The sequence below is a fragment of the Lissotriton vulgaris genome, unplaced genomic scaffold, assembly GCF_964263255.1.
Source record: "Lissotriton vulgaris unplaced genomic scaffold, aLisVul1.2 SCAFFOLD_1902, whole genome shotgun sequence".
Taxonomy (NCBI): domain Eukaryota; kingdom Metazoa; phylum Chordata; class Amphibia; order Caudata; family Salamandridae; genus Lissotriton; species Lissotriton vulgaris.
This window is the reverse complement of record NW_028242069.1, coordinates 348,015-361,704: the sequence shown is the minus strand read 5'-3', so window position 1 is coordinate 361,704 and position 13,690 is coordinate 348,015.

Genomic DNA, 13,690 nt, shown 5'->3' with positions numbered 1-13,690 from the left:
GGGAAGTGTATTTTAGCGGGTGGGTAGACATAGGTGAGGTAGAGTTGGGACTGAGAGAGGAGATGCACAGAGGTATCGATAGGTAGAAAGAGAGATTAAAAGAAAGGGTTGAGGTAGAGGAAGTGAGTCGAAGTAAGGAGAGGAATATAAGACAGAAGTAGTCTTTTGCAAATGAAATGCCACCAACGGCTTGAGAGGACAACAGGCAAGGGTGGGAGGCTGTGACACCATGAAAGGTACATGTGCAGCGGTCAAATTAAAAAGAATCTGCTTTTCAACGCATCACTATTGCCAACAGCCCATGCTTTAAAACTTCTCTGAGCAGCAGCATAAGAGATATACAAAGCCCGGGTTTAATGTTTTTCTGGTCTGTGTGGGGAGGAGGGAGGTGGCCTCCAGGTGGGGCCCATTTCAATTGAAAAGGATGAAATGCCCCGTCACAGCCGCTGAGGGTAGCCAGCAGCAGCCCTGCCTGACCCCCTCACATCACTGGGCTCAGATTGCAATCTCCCCCCGCCCCTTAAGACAGGGCGGGAGAGGCTGTACGGAACCCACGCTCCACTTTGCGCCTTTAAGCTGCTCGCTGATGTTCTGTCTCCTCGGAGGATGCTCCGTGATCTCTTCATGGTAATTGTTCTATTAACAGCAAAGCCTTTTCTGATGATCCCTGCGCGAGATACAGGGAGATAAACGGAGCTCTCATGCTGACAACCCTGTTTCCAGCTCATATATATATATATATATATATATATATATATATATATATATATATATATATATATATATATATATATATATATATATATAAGCTGCAAACAGGGTATATATTACCTACTGGCGGTCGCCAATAGGTAGTTATAGTTAGGATTATTTTCAATACAAAATCTCAACATTCTATTGTGAATAACTTTGGCGCCGGTTGAGGAATCTGCCTGGAAATGTCCTCAAATTTGCCTCGCGGCGCTCCGGTCCTTCCCTGAAAGTTTGGGGGGATTTGTCAAGCAGGGGCCGAGATAAAAGGGGGGTCCCAAAACGTGTTTTCCCCATGTTAATTTCCACAGGGCGATTGACCTCACTTTTAGCCCAAACGGCTGAATGGATTTCCACCAAACTTGGCAAAATTGTAGGGACTGGTAGCCCGAGGTGCCTTTGCTATGTCTCAAGATATGTGCTCCAGTGGATTTTGAGTAATTTAGGTTAAAAAAAATATATATATCTATGGCCGCGCTCTGGTACGCGCACCGGGGAGCGCTCCGGGCGCGCTACGCGACTTGTGCGCGAAAAGTTGATTGGCTCTCGGGTGTCTGTAAACATTTCAAACAGTCCGGAGCGGCCGCCATCTTGTGTCTCGGTAGGATCGAGACACAAGAGGTGGAGCGTACCGGGGAGCGTACCATGAGGAGAAAGAATGACTGTTTTAAAAAAAAGTAGCTGTTTTAAAAAAAAAATTATTTTTGTTGTTTTTTTTTTAATTTAAGTACCTTCATGTAGGTACCAATGCAGAGACTTAAATTGAATGTACACCGTCTCCTGAATAGATATCTTGCATGTTGTTATAGAAGTTATTGTGGTATATGGAATCCATACCATAGTCCGTCAGGAAAGCAGAAACAGATCCTTTAAGCACTCCCTGAGAAGTCCTAGGGGATCATGGGTAATCTATCCTGCTCCCTTATGATGAAAAAGAGATGTAAAATACACATTGGAGATAATATAGTGGGAGAAAGGTAGTAACTATGAGTAAACTTACTATGTAACACAAAAAAGTTGCACAGTATACTATAAGTCTCACTTTATAATATAATCCTTTTGGTACTACTTCATGAATTACATATTAAAATGAATAATGTCTCAAACAATTTAAAATTATTAAATATAAATGTATTCTTCTGATTCTTTTTCAATATTTAATAAAACTTCTAACATAATATTGTCCGGAATTTCCTCATGATCATTAGTACATGATTCTATTTGTTCCAAACATTCTATTAACTGTTGGTCCAAAGAGTCATCCATGAAATTAAATTCATCTTTTTGTTCTTCTGGATTTTCCACCTTTACTTCGATAGAAATAACAGTTGATTGTTTTTCTCCTTCCATTTTCTTTCTGAAAATTGCATAAAAAATAACTATATCAGTATAGTTAGGGTACTGTTGAGTTTAAGTTCAGAAAGGTACTTCTGAGTTTTTAACAGTGAAGTAATTTTTGGGCAGTGTATGGTTTGAGGCAGGAAGTAAAACTATTAAAAAGTGCATGTGATGAAGCCTAAGTAAATTTATAATTATACCAGAGAAGCCTAACTCAATCCATAATTATAACAGAGAAGTCTATCTCAATCTCTAACTCTTACAGAGGGACAGTATATAACTATCAGGAAACGTTTTCCCAAATTAACTTAAAGTGCATAACATAGTTCCCCTTCCAAATTAACAACTTACCTTCTTCAAAGTAGTTGAAGTTTTCTGTCACAATTCTTTCCAAACGTACCTCAGGTAGTATTAGTCAAAATGGCTGTGTTTCCCTCTCATTTTTCATATATATTCATGTACTTAACCAATCAAATGTCAGCACATAAAAGTACAAAATGTAATTAACATTTTTATTGGTTGTAAATTCCAACAGTTTCATATGTGTTTTTGTCATGTAATTTACCTCAGGATATTTAGACAGGGCTACAGCCTAAATGGCTCAATGGAATACCACCAAATTTGGGTAAATAGTAGGGACTGCTATGTAGTAGGGCCTATTCTATATTTGGTGAAAGTGTCTCCTGTGGTTTTTATGAAAATTAACTCCCCACATTTTTTTAGGGAGCGCTTACCGGTGAGCGCTCCGGTACGCGCACCGGGAGCGCTACTGGAGTCCGCCATCTTGTGTTTCGGTACAATTGAGACACAAGATGGAGGACAAACAACGTTGGGGATGGGTAGAAGGGGGCACGGTAGACAGCCCCTGACCCCCTAGGTTTTCTGAGGGGGGCTTAGGAGGCTTATGTAGGCCAAAAAAAATATATATATTTTTTCATTTTCGTGGGGGGAGCGCCCGGTACGTGCACCGGGGAGCATACCGGGGAGCGTACTTTGGTAAAAAATAGTGAAAAAAGTTAGAGTAAAATAATCATTTTGAGTGATCAGAGGTAGGGTAGCCCTGAAAAGAGCTTTTGGGATCTGTGTCTGATTTAGGTACCTACAAGTAGGTTCCAATGCACAGTCTTAAATTCAGGAGGAATATTCTATTCCCCTCATCTGAGAAGTGCACACCATCTCCTCTGTAGATATCTTGCATGTTGTAACGCAAGTTATTGTTGTATATTGAACCCATTCCATAGTCTCTCATGTAAGCAGAAACTGATTTATTCACATGTTTCCGTGCTTTCTCAAATTGTGGACAAAATTGGTTGGACCAGTTCCATTTCTGTCTTTGACATATATTGAAATATAACAAGGCAGTTTGTGGAAAAGTGTCATCAATTGACTAAAGGTGTCCTTTAAAAGCATTTCCAGACCTACCCCAGTTAAACTGCCCAAGTCATTTCCACCACAGTGCACTATTAAGAGGTCAGGGTTTGGCAGATGCAAAAAGGTTTTCACCAATTGTATCAATTACGGACATCTCAATCCTCTCTGGCCAATCCACTTGATTTCCACATTTGATAAATCAAGGTTGTGAAAATTTCTGCTAGCTGCATACCTTTGAGCCCAGTGGATGTAGCTATGTCCAATAATCCAGACAGAATACATGGTGAGAGAAGGTTCTGGTGCAGTCAGATGAAGTGTGGGAATGAAATGGCAGTTGGAACAGTAGGAGTTTACAAAAAAATAATTGTGGAGTTTCCCTGCTCTTGAATCACAAGCAATGATTGTTGGATTTAGATAGTTGAAAACTAAAAGTTAGGGTGCATGGTTGTGTTTTGTGAAAGAAGCAATTTGAATGGTTAAGAATAAATCAATTAAAGTAATAATGCACCGGATAAGCTGGTGTATTGAGAGGTCAAACAGCCTTGCTGACTTCATTTGCAACATTGTAGAATAAACTTTTGAACCTGAGAGTTCAGTTAGGAGGGAGTTGCTATGGTAACAGGTAGAAAGGTCTGAGAGGGGGAAGGGTGTTGGTTTGAAAATAGTGAGGGAAGAGTTTTGATTGGTTGTAATGAGGCATATGTGTGTAGAATTAGAGGTTTTCTGTGCCAGTCATGGTTGCAGTGTCTTGAGTGCATACCTTTTGCTCTGCTAAAGAAAAATTGGTGTGTTTGTCTGACACTGTTCTCAATCTCCCAAAGCATTTGTAAAGGTAAGTAATGATTCATTTAATTTAGATAGAGACTTGTTCGCTCTATGGAGAAGATTTGGAAGCAGATAGTGAAGTTTCAGTAGTGAAATTGAATGCTTGTACATAGGACCTGTGCTGTGTTTGTAAAAAGTTATTTAAAAAACGATTTGGGGGTAAAAGAATGGCTTTTATATTTTTGAGAAGCAATTAATAGTGTCTGCCTCATTAAATAAATATATTTGAAACTTTCACAATGATGTCACCTGCGTTACCTCAGATTAGGAAGCAGTTTGAGCTTCTTTCTTGTTGGTTTGTATCATTTTTTTTGATAATGCTTGGTAAATAGATTTTGCTGCATAGAGGAATTGCATTATGTTAAATTGAGAAGTTTCACTAGTGGCATGGAATGCTTGTACATAGGACCTGTGCTGTGTTTGTAAAATGAAATTTAAAAAGCGATTTTGGGGTAAATGGATGGCTTTTATATTTTTGAGAAGGAATTAATAGTGTTTGCCTCATTAAATAAATATATTTGAACCTTTTAGAATGATGTCACCTGCGTTACATCAAATTAGGAAGCAGATTGAGATTCTTTCTTGTTGGTTTGTGGCATGTTTTTTGGGAATGCTTGATATTAACATATGCAAGATAGAGGAATTGTCTTTTGTGAAATAGTGAAGTTTCAGTAGTGAAATTGAATGCTTGTACATAGGACCTGTGCTGTGTTTTTAGAATGTTATTTAAAAAACGATTTTGGGGTCAATGGATGCCTTTTATATTTTTTAGAAGAAATTAATAGTGTCTGCCTCATTAAATAAATATATTTGAACCTTTTACAATGATGTCACTTGCATTACCTCAGATTAGGAAGCAGATTGAGATTCTTTCTTGTTGGTTTGTGGCATGTTTTTTGGGAATGCTTGATATTAACATATGCAAGATAGAGGAAATGTCTTTTGTGAAATAGTGAAGTTTCAGTTGTGAAATTGAATGCTTGTACATAGGACCTGTGCTGTGTTTTTAAAATGTGTTTAAAAAACGATTTCGGGGTAAAAGAATGGTTTTTATGTTTTTGAAAAGGAATTAATAGTGTTTGCCTCATTAAATAAATATACTAGAACCTTTTACAATGATGTCACTTGCATTACCTCAGATTAGGAAGCAGATTGAGGTTCTTGAAATGTGATGTGAAAAACGATTTTGGGGCAAATGATTGGTTTTTACATTTTTGAGAAGGAATAAATAGTGGAGATGAGGTGAGGCCTGTCCAGGGGTGCAGATGAGGTGAAGTCTGTTCAGGGTTGCAGATGAGGTGAGACTTGTATAGGGGTGCAGAGGAGGTGAGGCCTGTGTTCGAGAGTGTAGTGGGAGAGAAGCCTGTCCTGGGGTGCAAAGGAGGTGAGGCGTCTGTCTAAGAATGCAGTGGGGGAGAGGCTTCATGAAGTCCAGTCCACTGCATTCTTAGACACAGGCCTCACCACCTCTGCTCCCTTGGACAGGCCTCACCTCCTCTGCGCTTCTGGAGAGGCCTCACCTCATCTGCACAATCTGTTTCCTAATCTGAGGAAACACAGGTGAAACGTGCAATCATGTACACAGTATCTAAACCTTGTGAATAATGTAAAACCAATTCATGTGTTGTAAATCAATTTTTACATAACATTTAAAAATAGAGTATAGGTCATATATACAAGTATTTCATTACACTTTTGAAACCTCACTTTTTTACAAAATACAATTTCTCTATGCACTAACATTTTTTTTCCAAGTATTATCAAGAAATATGACACAAAGGAAGAATAAAAAAGCTTAATGTGCTTCCTAATTTGGTAAATAGATTTTACTGCATAGAGGAATTGCTTTACGTAAAATTAAGAAGTTTCACTAGTGACATGGAATGCTTGTACATAGGACCTGTGCTGTGTTTGTAAAATGTTATTTAAAAAACGATTTGGGGGTAAATGGATGGCTTTTATATTTTTGAGAAGAAATTAATAGTGTTTGCCTCAATTAATAAATATATTTGAACCTTTTAGAATGATGTCACCTGCGTTACCTCAAATTAGGAAGCAGATTGAGATTCTTTCTTGTTGGTTTGTGGCATGTTTTTGGGAAATGCTTGATATTAACATATGCAAGATAGAGGAATTGTGTTTTGTGAAATAGTGAGGTTTCAGTAGTGAAGTTGTATGCTTGTACATAGGACCTGTGCTGTGTTTCTTAAATGTGATGCGAAAAACAATTTTGGGGCAAATGATTGGTTTTTACATTTTTGAGAAGGAATAAATAGTGTAGATGAGGTGAGGCCTGTCCAGGGGTGCAGATGAGGTGAAGCCTGTTTAGGGTTGTAGATGAGGTGAGGCTTGTATAGGGGTGCAGAGGAGGCAAGGCCTGTGTTCAAGAGTGTAGTGGGAGAGAAGCCTGTCCTGGGGTGCAAAGGAGGTGAGGCTTGTGTCTAAGAATGCAGTGGGGGAGAGGCTTCATGAAGTCCAGTCCACTGCATTCTTAGACACAGGCCTCACCACCTCTGCTCCCCTGGACAGGCCTCACCTCCTCTGCGCTTCTGGAGAGTCCTCACCTCATCTGCACAATCTGCTTTCTAATCTGAGGAAACACAGGTGAAACGTGCAATCATGTACTCAGTATCTAAACCTTGTGAATAATGTAAAAGCAATTCATGTGCTGTAAATCAATTTTTACATAACATTTAAAAAACAGAGCATAGGTCATATGTACAAGTATTTCATTATACTACTGAAACCTCACTTTTTTACAAAATACAATTTCTTTATGCACTAACATTTTGTTTTAAGTATTATCAAGAAATATGACAGAAAGGAAGAATAAAAAAGCGTAATGTGCTTCCTAATCTGGTAAATAGATTTTGCTGCATAGAGGAATTGCTTTATGTAAAATTGAGAAGTTTCACTAGAGACATGGAATGCTTGTACATAGGACCTTTACTGTGTTTGTAAAATGTTATTTAAAAAAACGATTTGGGGGTAAATGAATGGCTTTTATATTTTTGAGAAGGAATAAATAGTGTAGATGAGGTGAGGCCTGTCCAGGGGTGCAGATGAGGTGAAGCCTGTTTAGGGTTGAAGATGAGGTGAGGCTTGTACAGGGGTGCAGAGGAGGTGAGGCCTGTGTTAAAGAGTGTAGTGGGAGAGAAGCTTGTCCAGGGGTGCAAAGGAGGTGAGGCCTGTGTCTAAGAATGCAGTGGGGGAGAGGCTTCATGAAGTCCAGTCGACTGCATTCTTAGACACAGGCCTCACCATCTCTGCTCCCCTGGACAGGCTTCACCTCCTCTGCGCTTCTGGACAGGCCTCACCTCATCTGCACAAACTGCTTCCTAATCTGAGGAAACACAGGTAAAATGTGCAATCATGTAGATATGTTGTAAACTTGTGTTTATATCGTTTGCTTATTGTCATTCCTTGGTTGTTTGCTAATAGTGGTCTATAATGTGTTATTATTTTCTTTACCACAGATTGACATCAACAATTCAAAAGTTTTGGTAATATGCCTTCAAGGCAGAGGAGAAGGAAAGATGTCATACGGAAAAAAACAAAAACAGCAACAGAATTAAACCCCCCCCCTACAACAAGTACTTCAAATAACACAAAAAAAGCTCCTGGTAAGACAACTAAGTCTTTTTTTCGGAACATATGTAGAGCAAAAAAAATGTTAATAAGAAAGAGAATACACAGAAGGAGAGAGCAAATTTGAAAAGGAAGGAGAGGCCCCCCAAAAGTGTTACTACTGGACCAGGAGAGAGCAGTATGTATAGTAATAGAAGACAAAACCAATTTAGGGACATTCGTAAACGAATGTTTCGTAATAGGGTAGTTTTAAATTTGTTAAAAAATATGAAGAAAGGTACACAGAGAGCTGCTTTCTACAAGAAAAAGAAAAGTGTAGAGAAGATTGTTGATCAGGCTTTCGAAGTTAAGAAAAAATTATTTATTTTAGTAATCAATAGAATTAGGATACTTAACAAGGCAATTGATGTTTTCAAATCGAACAGTAGATGGAAAAGAATAATTAATCGGACTAATTTTTGTGAAGTATTTTCAGGAGAATGGATGCATAGTTCAAGTTCTGAGCCATTTTTTAATGAAGAAAGTTACTTTCAGGAGAAGGATTTGGTGCATGCAGTTGACACCAGTGGTCGAGCATATGAGGTGAAAGACAGTTGTCTGATGGAAAAAGAGAAACTTGTTTCCAGAGATGCAGCAGAGGTGTTAGCTGATGAAGTTTTAGGGAGACGTACTAAGGGTCCAGTGTACACATGGAAGTGTAGTAGTATTTGTAGTGTGCAACAGGATTCAATCGATTTGCTTCGACATTTCTTACGTACATATAGTAAGAAAAGTGTAAAACAGAAAATGAAGATCTTGCAAGAGTTAGATCCTTGCAGAGTGAGAGAAAACACAGGTTTGCATGGGCATTCACTGGCTTGTCTTTCTAAAAAAGTATGTCAGAGTGTTTTTCATCATTTTAGGATGTTAGCAGTGCATAATAATAAAGTGAGGAAGTTAGTGAGAAGGTTGTATTATGCAAAAAGTCCACCACTTAAGCTTAAACAGTTAAACAATGCTCTTTTGCATGGATCTGAATTAGATGTGGAGAGCATTTGTGAAGAAATTGAGTTTTGTTATTTTGGGGACAAAGAGGATAGTGTAGAAATAGATATAGTAATAGATGGTAATGTGGAAGACAATGTACAGATTTTAAGTACAGTAAAGTTTGACGAGGAGATTACCAAGTTTAAGGTGAAATCAAGTGAAAGGCCTAATTTTACTTGTGTGTGTTGTCGACGGACTCATTATAAGATTCAGACTAGATTAGTTGATTTATATGCCAAAAGTGAAATGGAAAACAATAGTGAATGGCAGGATTTTGTAACTTATTTGTTGGTGGAGAATTCTTTTGATTTGAGTTCTGATCAGCGTATTTGTAATTATTGTTTTAAAAAATTAAATGAAAACAGAATGCCTGCTAGAGCTGTTCATAATAATCTTCAGTTGGTAGATATTCCTTCTGAATTGATGGATTTAAATACTTATGAATCTATTTTTATTCAATGCGTCCATCCTTTTCAGGCTATTGTTCGCATGGAGCCTAAGATAGGGAAATTGCCTCCTTCAGATTTACAAAGAGGATTAAAGGGAAGAGTTGTTTATTTGCCTCTAGATGTCAAGAAAAATATTGATACAATTGGTGTAGAAAGAGTAGAAGAGGATCCTCTGGTTATTCTAGTTAATGGAAACGCGGAGGCCACTCGGTCCCCCCGAACGTATGGATGGGTGCCCCGATCCCCCGGGAAACCATTGTGGGCGGGGGGCGTGACCCGGCTGGTATGCCCGAAGCGGCGTAGCCGGAGCACGCCCCTCCCGCCCAAAAGAGGTTGTCCTAGACACCCGCCCGGAAGTCCGTGCACGGATGGGCGTGCTTGAGGCGGGTCCCCGCCCTCCCGCAGCTGGATAAATAGTGCGGGAATCCAACGAAGCTTCCTCTTGTTCATGTGCTCTGAAGGCTGCACCACTCGTCGCTCGTGAGCCCTCAAGGGAACAAGCTGCACTTTTTTGACCCACCCACCAGCCCCTTGTTGCAGATTTTGGGAAATAAAGAAATATTCTCGGTGATTATTTTGATGTAATAAAAAGTATGACAGTCATTTCTTGCATCATGAATGTATGACGAGGTATGCATATACTTGAATACTTGCTTGTAGGCCCTTTTTTCCTTTGTAGAGACGTAAAGGATTGGATGAAATAAAGATTATGTTTTTTGCTTTAGGACTTTTTTCCCTTTGTAGCAATGTTGAAGTCGGTGAATTATCAAACTGTTGCAGATTTAGGCATAGTTTTCTTTCCTTTGTAGGTAAAACAACTGTCGTATTTATTTTTGGTCGGGCGGTAAGGTCATGATCGGTGAGCAGTGATTTCAAGGTCCCTAGGGGGGCGCCACCCATTATGGATGGGAGCACCCGGGGGGAGGCGGCCATTGGCCCCTCCCATTGGGGGCGGCACCCACTACGGATGGGTCGCCCAGGGGGAGACGGCCATAGGCCCCTCCCAGGGGGAGACGGCTATATGCCCCTCCCACGAATTTCCCGGGGGCCGGATATCCGCTCCGGCGGAAGAGAGTGTGGGGAAGGGGGGAGTCCACGCTGTCCCTCTTACGGATACCTCGCACGGGAACTCGGACGACCTTAAGATGGCGTCGAGTGAAAGGGGGCCCCCACGACAAGGGAAGTTACAGTTGGCTGCGAGGGTAAAATCCTCTGCACATGCGCCACTCACACCGCGAGGGTGGGAAGTTGGTGATAGGGATCTGACACCGGTTAAGACCTTGCCGTTGGCCCTTAATGCTAGGTTGTACAAATTAAAAAATGTAATGCATTTATCAGGATCTTAGACTCGGCTAGGAAACCTTTGTATTAGAGATTTGTTAAGGTTAGCCTGAAAAACCTGTCTTCATCAAAATGTAATTGAAGTTGAATTTGTACATGATTCATGAAACGTTTTTAATTTAAAGTTTTAAATTTTGTTTCATATTTTAATAAATACGGCTGGGGGGGTCGTGAGGCCCCCCCGCCTTCCAAAAGTTTAAATCTGTGTCTGTCTCCTCCCATGGGGAATGGTGTTGGGAGGGGTGGCGGGCATCCTGGCCCATATGGAATTCCGACAAAGAGTACGAACATTTGGCAAGATTTAGTGGATGTTAGGAAAGTCAAAAAGGCAACGTTGTATTTGGTCAAAAACAATGAGTACTACAAACATGTATGTGTTGGAGCAGAAGAAACAACAACAGAAGAAGACAGTGATTGTTCAGTTGGCCAAATTGAAAAAGTTGATGTGTCTAGAAGTGAAGAAATATATGAACATTATACTGTTCATCGTTTGCATTCCAAAGAATTAATAGGGAATTCAATTGACTTGTTTCAAATGAAAGCAGCAAAAGGAAGTCCCATTAGTGTATGGGAAGAAAGTTTGGAAGCTCGTTGTTTTCCACAGTTATTTCCAACAGGTCGAGGTGGACGATATGACGATCGACCAGTTCAAATTCCTGGAGCTGAATACCGGACTTTAAGATTATATGCTGAAGATCCAAGGTTTCGTCAATGCATTCCGTATTTGTTTCATCTACTGTATGAAAGTGACTTGTCTGGGCTTTCTTATGCAGTGAACCATATACTGAAAAGTGGAGCACATCTGCAAAATGTTTCAGCGAGGGACTTTATGGAGAAAGTCAATCTGCAAGACAGTATTTTGGAATCTCAGCTAATCAATCTCATGGCATGTCAGCGTGGTACAAACGAGTATTGGTTCCATCGTCATGGGGAATTGAAATGTATGCTAAGAAACTTAGGAACTCCTACATGGTTCCTCACTCTTAGCTGTGCTGAGTATGCATGGGATGACTTACTTCAATTTCTACCAGAGGCAAATGGAAACATACAAAATATAGAATTCAAAACACCTGGAGAACTGTGTTCTTTGGATCCAGTGAATGTATGCAGATATTTCAATCATAGATTTGAAGCTATAATGTCTTTTATTACCAACAAAAAAATCCTCCCCTTGGAGAGGTTTTGGATTTCTTTTGGAGGAAGGAGTATCAAGCGAGAGGTGCTCCTCACATACATATGTTGTTATGGATTAAAGGTGCACCCAAATTTAGAACTGATTCGGATGACACAGTGATGAGTTTCATTGAAGAGTATTCAACATGTGCTGTTCCGAAAACTACTGAAGAAAACAATTTAAGGCAACAAGTTTAACGCTTTCAATCCCATCGTTGTGGAAAGTACTGTCGTCGAAAATTCAGAAACAAGGACAAGTTCCACACAAAATGTTGTTTCGCGTTTCCACGACCAGTGATTTCTAAAGGAAGAGTAAATAATTTGATGTCTTCTCTGCGACATACTGTGACGAGGAAATCACCAAAAAATACATACAATTTAAAAAGAAACGAAGAGTCCAAGTATATTGACGACTACAACCCAGTGATTTTGTCCATGTGGAATGCTAACATGGATATTCAGTTCGTTGCTGACAACTCTAAAGAAAAGACAGAACTTAAGAAAATGTGGGAGGACATTTCACATGAAAAGAGTGTAAGTAAAAAATTATACAGTTTCAGTTTGAAGATGTTATCGCATCGAGAAATTGGAGCATATGAATGTTCTGATCGGTTATCATCAGCAAGTCTCTATGCCAAATCTAGAACAATCATTTGGGTGAGTCTAGGTCTTGCTGCAACACGAAACCGAGTTTTGAAATCTGTACAAGAAATTGAGTATTTGGCAGAGAAAGAACCAAACAGTACAGATATTTTGAAGACAAACATGTTGGATACGTACTATCCAAATAGAAGTACTCACCTTGAGAACACTTGTTTGTATGACGTTCTGCAAAACTATAGTTATAAGAGGAACATCACAGAAGATATCAATAATGGAAAATATGCTGTCATTGGGTATGAAGGATGTATAGTGAAGCAGAGAAAAGGACATTTGATTAATCATCGAAAATTGAGTTGCGAATCTCCAGACAAAAGAGAATTTTACTATTTAGCTCTTTTGCAACTCTTTAAGCCATGGCGTACAGAAGAGGAACTACCTGGAGATTTTCTCTGTTACAAAGTTTCTTTTAATGCAACCAAGGATACCATAGAATGTCCTGTTTTTCCAAATTATCTGCAAATGTTGAACGAAGAAATACAGCAAGAAGCCACAATTGCTGAAGAGATTGCTAGAGACAGTTCTCAAGACAGTCAGAGTTCTACTTCATTGAGTCAGGATCCACTAGGAGGACCAATTATCCAAAATGAAGCTCCCACTGCCATGGATGAGGTGGAAAGAGCTATGGAACAAGCTCAAGGGGATGTAGTTAACTTAGAAGATTTGGTAAAGCAACTAAACATTGAGCAAAAAAAGATGTATGACGAAGTCACAGAACAGATTGAACATGGATTCAGACATGAGAAAAAAGAGTGCTCATGTACATCATTTAAACCTGTCCGACTGTACATAAGTGGAGAAGCGGGAACAGGAAAAAGTTTTCTGATTAAAGCAATTGCAAGTTATCTGCAGAAAAGGACTGAATCACCGCTGTCTTGTGTTGTAACTGCTCCAACTGGACTGGCAGCACATAACATTAAAAAGATTACTCTACATCATTTACTGATGCTGCCAGTTGAGCATGATAATAAATTGCATTACAACAAGTTATCTGGAGATGCGTGTTCTGAAGTTTCCAGAGTCCTGAAGAAAATGAAATTTCTTATCATTGATGAAGTAAGCATGGTCTCAAATCGAATGCTTGCTTTTGTGCATTTGAGAATGCAAGAAATTCTTAGAACAGAGTATGATGTGTTATTTGGAGGAAAACACATTATTGTTTTTGGAGA